The sequence below is a fragment of the Mesitornis unicolor genome, unplaced genomic scaffold, assembly GCF_000695765.1.
Source record: "Mesitornis unicolor isolate BGI_N332 unplaced genomic scaffold, ASM69576v1 scaffold3164, whole genome shotgun sequence".
NCBI lineage: Eukaryota > Metazoa > Chordata > Aves > Mesitornithiformes > Mesitornithidae > Mesitornis > Mesitornis unicolor.
This window is the reverse complement of record NW_010180638.1, coordinates 61,265-67,777: the sequence shown is the minus strand read 5'-3', so window position 1 is coordinate 67,777 and position 6,513 is coordinate 61,265. Positions and strand designations below refer to the sequence as shown.

At 51.9% G+C, this 6,513-nt stretch overlaps 1 pseudogene; it reads right to left on the bottom strand.

Annotated features, from left to right (window-relative positions):
• Window positions 1-109: 109 nt before the first annotated feature.
• LOC104539566 lies at window positions 110-1,060 on the bottom strand (annotated as a pseudogene).
• Between the last annotated feature and the right edge of the window lie 5,453 nt (window positions 1,061-6,513).

Genomic DNA, 6,513 nt, shown 5'->3' with positions numbered 1-6,513 from the left:
AAGGGAAGGGAAGGGAAGGGAAGGGAAGACTCGCCCAACAACTATGACAACATCAAAACCTGAAGAAGACAGGCTAGGACTGTAATGACTTACATTATAAGTCATATATTTAGGAAGATGGACACTCTACAGCTCCTGGAAAACATTTAATCATCACTTTCCACACTGCTTCCTTGAGGTCCTGATTCCTCATGCTGTAGATGAGGGGATTCACTGCTGGAGGAAGAACTGAGTACAGACCAGCAATCACTAGATTCAGGGTTGAGGATGAGATGGAGGAGGGCTTCAGGTAGACAAATGTGGGAGTGCTCTAAAACAGGGAGACCACGGCCAGGTGAGGGAGGCACGTGGAAAAGGCTTTGTTCCATCTCTGCTTAGAGGAGATTCCCAGCACGGCCTTGAAAATCTGCACAAAGGACAGCACAATGAAAACGAAACATCTGAAAAAGACAAAAGCGTTAAACACAAGAAGTCGAAATTCCCTGAGATAGTCATCTGAGCAGGAGAGCTTTAGGATCTGGGGGATTTCACAGAAGAAGTGGTCCACAGCATTGCCTTGGCAGAGGGGGATTGAAAATGTATTGGCAGTGTACAGAAGAGCATAAAGGAAACCACTGCCCCAGGCAGCTGCTGCCATGTGGACACAAGCTCTGCTGCCCAGGAGGGTCCCATAGTGCAGGGTCTTGCAGATGGGAACGTAGCGGTCATAGGCCATGATGGTGAGAAGAAAATACTTCGATGAAATGAAAAAAACAAACAGAAAGACCTGTGCAGCACATCCCAAGTAGGAGATGATGCGGTTGTTGAGCAGGGAATTGGCCTTGACTTTGGGGAGAGAGGTAGAGATGGAGCCCAGGTCTATGATGGAGAGGTTGAGGAGGAAGAAGTACATGGGGGTGTGGAGGCAGTGGTCATAGGCTATGGCAGTGATGATGGGGCCATTTCCAAGGAGGGCAGCCAGGGAGATGGCCAGGAAGAGCCAGAAGTGCAAGAGCTGCAGCTCCCATGTGTCTGCAAATGCCAGGAGGAGGAACTGGGTGATGGAGCTGCTGTTGGACATTTGGTCCTTCTGGGCAGGGGAACTCTGTCCAAGGAGCAAAAAACAGTGACAGGTAAGGATAGCCTTTTCTGAGCAAAGCCAGTCAATTTCCCAGAGTATTCCCCACCACTTCGAATTATTTTCACCAAAAATAAAGCAGATGGAAAACTTCTGCATTTGTATTTACGACTTAAAAGTGTGTGCTGCAGGAAACAAGTTTTGCATAACTCAGTATTTTTTTTTCTGAGGATTGTTTTAACTTCCACTGTCACCTCTGGCGAGTGCTATTTTTACTTTTAAAAATGCTCCTTTTTATCACTGAAAGTGTCTTAAGACAAAATAGGCAAAATGCCTCCGCTCTCTGTGGCTTTGTGCAGTCAGGAGAGCTGCAGCGTCCGTCAGTCTTGTTTCCAGCTGCCCTGCACTTTCACTTGTTCTGCCTCAGAGATGTCTGCACACAAAAAATAATCTTTTAACAAAATCAGGGCTCCAATAAGAGCAGGTGACTTCAGTTTCAAAAGTCAGACCAGGCAATTCTTCTCCTTCCCTGTCCAGAGGTGGGATTGTGATGGACAGAGCAGGACATGATCCCTCACAGAGAGAAGCAAAGTATCCTGAGAGGAGAATACCAAACCCCCAAGAAAAGGCTTAGCACTCCCCAAGATCTCACAGCAGAGATGTTCCTTTCTGGATTGCAGTTCCCAAGCCCAGCATTACAGGCAAAGCAGACAGTCAGGGGTCCTGGAGATGGGGTGTCCTAAAGGAAGAGTCAGGTCATTGCCCAGCAGACAGTGCCCAGAAGACACCGACAGTGAGGGATCAACAGAGCTGCCTGAACACAGCTTCACCAGTGCTTGTTTGCAGTTTCCTCCACCCCTGTCCATGTCTCTGCTGCCGGAGCTGTCCCTGTCAGAAGCTGTTTCTGTCCCCAGGTGTCTCCTCCCTGTCAGTGCTCACAGACCCCATAGCACAGCTGTGTGCTCAGCTCTGCCCTGCAGGCCCCTCCTGGCAGCAGAGTAGAGCCCAGGGTCATCTCTGTGCTGGCGAGTCATGAAGAGAAGATCCGATAAGTGCAGAGGAGACAAAAAAGCTGATGTTAATTCTGTAGGCAGAGGAAAAGGTTGAAGTTATTTTTACAAGTTACTTGGAAAACCTGTTCATCATGCAATGCTGTAGGCTGCTCAGCTCTGCCCTGCAGGCCCCTCCTGGCAGCAGAGTAGAGCCCAGGGTCATCTCTGTGCTGGCGAGTCATGAAGAGAAGATCCGATAAGTGCAGAGGAGACAAAAAAGCTGATGTTAATTCTGTAGGCAGAGGAAAAGGTTGAAGTTATTTTTACAAGTTACTTGGAAAACCTGTTCATCATGCAATGCTGTAGGCGTCTTGGTCTCCTGCACAAACCTGACAGCTCCATTAACTTTCATCCTACCATCACAGCAGGAAGCTGAGAGCAACAATCCTGGAAAGCACTTTTCCTTCCATGTAGTCCCTGCCTTGATTTTCTTCTTGAAAACTGCCCTGGGAAATGTCCTTGGTGTTGACTGCAGCTGAACAGCCTTGACCCACACAGCAACCTCTTGACAGCAGAAGGACCCTGCCCTGGACCCTGCCTGTTTAAGGTCACTTCTTCAACCCACAGATTCTCCCCCCAGCACTGTGGGGAGCTCTCTGGGCAGGCTAAGTGCTGACCCTGGCAGGCGGCAGAGTTGCTGACCCAGCACACAGCCCCTGGGGTGCAGGGACCCTGCTCTGAAGGACAGCCCTGGGCACTCCTGGCTGCACACCTGTATGCAGCCTCCAACACCGTCTCTGGGAGAAGGCAGTTTTCATGCCCTGTCCCTCGGATGGTGCAGCAGAGAAGTCCTGCTCTGGAGCACGTCCTTCTCCTCTACATTAGAAACACTGAGAGCGTCCTCCTGACAGATCCCATAAACTATCAGATGTACCGGTTTTAGGAGATCCTTCAAGGAACTGAAGCTGCATTGCCCTGAACACAGATACTTACCACACAGAGGGCTGTGAAGATTTCTTCTCAGTGAGCTCTCACCATCCTCCCACTCCCAACTGCCTTTAAGCTCTCTCAGCCTCTCAGATCCCCTCTCACTGCCAGTGATCTCAGCCCTGCTCCTGGGCAGAGCTGTGTCTCTACAGCACTGCCTGCTTGCTATCAGCTCCCTCCATCCCAGGAGCCCAGCTCAGCTCAGCTGCAGAGGACCAGGCCAAGACAGAACTTTCTCTGTCCCCTCCCAACACCTAGAGATGTCCCTGGGTCTCCAGGGAACCTGCTGTGTAACAGGCTCAAGCAATCATTGACATTTCCTTCCTCAGCTGGAGAGAGATGCCTGTTTCTAGCACTGTCATTTCACTTATCAGAGACACAGTTAGGTTCTGTAATCCACCTTTCCTATGCCATTATTAGGGAGGACACCTCAACAGTGCAAGGGTGGGATCTACTTTACCCCTGCTGCTGAAGGAAGTGGTGCAGCTGACTCAATTCAGGCATCTTATCCTGGGTTTGTGTTTTGGCTGGAAGGTGACTCAACTCCTCCTCGTGCCTGGCAAAAACTCAGGTGGCATTCCTCAGCTGTGCATAGAACCTGCATGTGACCTCCTTATCTCATCTCCCATGGCAATTACTGAAGATGCAAGGCAGGAGTGAGGTGTTCAGGCCCAAACACTTGGCGACTTGTGAGGTGCGAGTGGTGTTCAAAGATATGTGCAGGTAACTCAGACACATGGAGCTTCTCTACAAGATGGTCAACAGGTTCAGTCAGCCTATATGAGTGAGGATGAGAGAAGTCAGTAAGGGTGACATTATCTTGACAGTTGTAAACTACTTGGTCAAAGAAAGTCGACACAAAAACTCATCATTCAGCAACCTGAAGAATTCTCCAGGTCAATGAGCAGGATCCTATGGCATTCACTGGTGGGACAAAGCACCAAAAGGCCATCAGCGCAGAGGACCTTGAGACAACTTCTTAGCAAGGCTGCCAGGTGGGCCACCAATAGCGGTGCTGCTCCCTTTACCTGTTCCTGGCCAACAAGGAATAGCTGCTCAGGGATGTGATGATCTGAGTCAGCCTTGGCTGTTGTCACCATGAAATAGTGGGGTCCCAGGCACCAAATGGGTGTGAGGAAGGCAGGAAAATGCAGCCCAGTGGACTCCAGAGGAGAAGACTTTGACGTACTTGGGAGACTGATACAAGTGGTGCCATGGGAAGCAGCTCCAAAGGGTGAAGGAGCATGGGAAATTTGATAGACTTTGCTGGACAGCTTCCTCCAAGGGCAAGAATGATCTCTCTGAATATCCATGAAGAGAAGCAAACAATCTAGGTTTACAGGTGAGTTGTGCTGCAAAGCCACCTCCATCCTCCTGCTGGACTCTCTGCCTTTATCAGGGGAAGAGCCAGCCTTGTCCAGCTTCTCTCCCGGTCCATTTCACAGCAGACCCCAGAGCAGGGTTTGCTGTAAAGTCCTATGTGGAGCACAGCTTGAACTGGGAAAGTGGCAGGTACTGGGGAAAGCTTGAAAAGTGTATTAAGTTTTATTCTGTTAGGGGGTTTTGGTTTTGGTTTCAGTAATGGGGGAGGGCTATGCAGATAACCCTGTAAGAAGCTACCTGAAAAGCTCCCCTAGCTCCAATATTAGACCCACCTCTGATCAGGGCCAAGCCAATCAGCACCCCTGTAAATAAATGTATTTAAGTGGAATACAACGCACCTTCTCGCTCTCTCTCTTGCACCGGTGCAGATCAGCACAGCCCAAGGTGCAAGTGGCATGGCCCCAGCCTTTCCCAACCAGGCTGGGCCATCTCAGTCCCAGCTTAAGCTTAAGCCCCGCTGCAGCTCCCTCCCAAAAGAGAGAGCTGGGAACTCTTCAGAACCATCAGAAGGAACCTTCAGCAGAGAAAGGAGTGGGGCCTGAAGAGAACAACTTAAAAAACCACCAAGGTCAGTGACGGAAGAAGGGAGAAGGGAGAGAAGGAGGGTGCAGAGACAAGGTTCCCCCTGCAACCCATGGCGAGAGCCAGGTTGATCCGCCTGCAGCCTATGGAGTTCACCGGTGGGGCAGAGCCACATAAGCACGTGCCTCTGAGGAAGCCGTGGCTCTGGGCTGCTGCAACACTTCATGTGTGAGGAACTGCAACCATGGACGGACCCAGATTGGAGCTTTGTGGACTTGGGCTGAAGCAGTTTTGTGTTTGAGGGAAATGCTGCTGTGGGCAGATCCAGATTGGAGTTTTGTGGAGGACATTTCTCCTGTGAGAAAGGCTCTATGTGGAAGCAGAGGGAGCCTGGGAGGAGTCCTCCTCTACCCCTGAAGAGGAAGGAGAGGCAGAGACCACATGGGACAAACTGACTGCAACCCCCATTACCATCCCCCCGAGGTTGTTCATTGACAATAGGTTGAACATGAGTCAGCAGTGTTCCCAGACATCCAAGAAGGTCTACAGCATCCTGAAATATGCTTGAAAGATGCTTAGGCTTGTGGTGGCAGAGTGGGCAGCTTGTGGCAGCTTCTTGTAGCTCCTGATGTCTGAGCTGCAGGTGTGTGCCTGGGTGCAGGTGCATTCCTCGGTGCTGCTGCCTTCTGTTGCTGGAGCTCGCTTTCCTCCAGGTCGTCCTGCTGCTGCTGCTGCATGATGACTTTTCCGACCGGGATCAGATACCTCCAGACAAGGGAGACTTGGTGGCCTGAGCTGCTGCCAGCCTTCGTTGCTGCAGTTGCCACAACCCCACTTTGTTCTCGGCTTCGCTGTGCTGCCACCCGCTGGCTGGGCCACCGGCTCCCAACAGAAACCTTGCCCATGACCACAGTCCCAGGACACCGTGCTGTCACCTTCACAGCTCCGGGATGGGCTGCGGGGCTGTGCAGAGACGCTTGCAGATTTTCACCCATTTGGCTATGCCCTTGTCCCTGTAGACAGCATGTAGGGCAAGGAGTCAGTGGCATGCTGATGTCCACTTCCCAGACCCTGGCGAAAGGTGCAGAGGCTGCTGCTGGAACAGGAGGCAGGTTGCAGTACGTTCTGGCAGCTCCTGGTGTCCAGACTGCACGTGCGTTCCTGAGTATGGGTGCGTGCCCAGAGCTGGGGTCCCTGCCTGAGAGTCACTGTCTGCCTGGGGACAAGCGGAGAGAGAGTGACACAGGGACTGTCTCCTTCCATGTCACCCTGCTGTGGGGTGGTTCCACCCTGCACACTGGGCTGTCCTTCTGCAAGCGAAGTCAAGGAGAGAGGCTGTGTGACTGTGGCCCTTACCCACCTCACCCCAGCTGGAGGAGCTCCTGGGACACTACTCGGAGTGGGGCTCAGCTTGCTACAATGGAAAGGTCTGCCTTTCTCCTCCTGCCTATAGGAATTTCCTGGAGTTGGGAAGATACTCAGCCCCATCTCCTTTGGACTCCCTACCTGTGCACAGCAGCTCCCAGTGGCCTGCGAGCTCTGCTGGCATGGCCGGCACAGCCCGCCCTCCGC